The sequence below is a fragment of the Austrofundulus limnaeus genome, unplaced genomic scaffold, assembly GCF_001266775.1.
Source record: "Austrofundulus limnaeus strain Quisiro unplaced genomic scaffold, Austrofundulus_limnaeus-1.0 Scaffold4289, whole genome shotgun sequence".
Classification (NCBI taxonomy): Eukaryota; Metazoa; Chordata; class Actinopteri; order Cyprinodontiformes; family Rivulidae; genus Austrofundulus; species Austrofundulus limnaeus.
This window is the reverse complement of record NW_013956691.1, coordinates 1-380: the sequence shown is the minus strand read 5'-3', so window position 1 is coordinate 380 and position 380 is coordinate 1.

The following is a 380-nucleotide window of genomic DNA, read 5'->3' as shown; positions in this document are numbered from 1 at the left end:
CACTGGAACACAGAGTCTGTAATCCAACGGAACCCAAAGTGTATAATCCACCCAGGAAATCGATAATCCACAACAAAGGGAAAAAAAAAAAAAAAAAAAAAAATATATTCCACAAGGGTAATTCCATTGCGATTGTGTGGTTGATCTGGAATCAACCAATTTCTGGAACAACAGGAACAGGATCTCTGGAACAATGTGGTAGAGTTGACTACCACCAGGAGCGAGGAGGAGGCCACTGGAACAGGAGGAACAGATACTTCCAGAACCACGTGGTGGAGCAGAAGATTGCTGGAACCCCCCTCTCCGAGAATCGATTCCATGAGGCTGTAGATGTTGTTGTTGAGGTCTCAGCAGAGACCACCAGCAGGAACAGCAGGAAC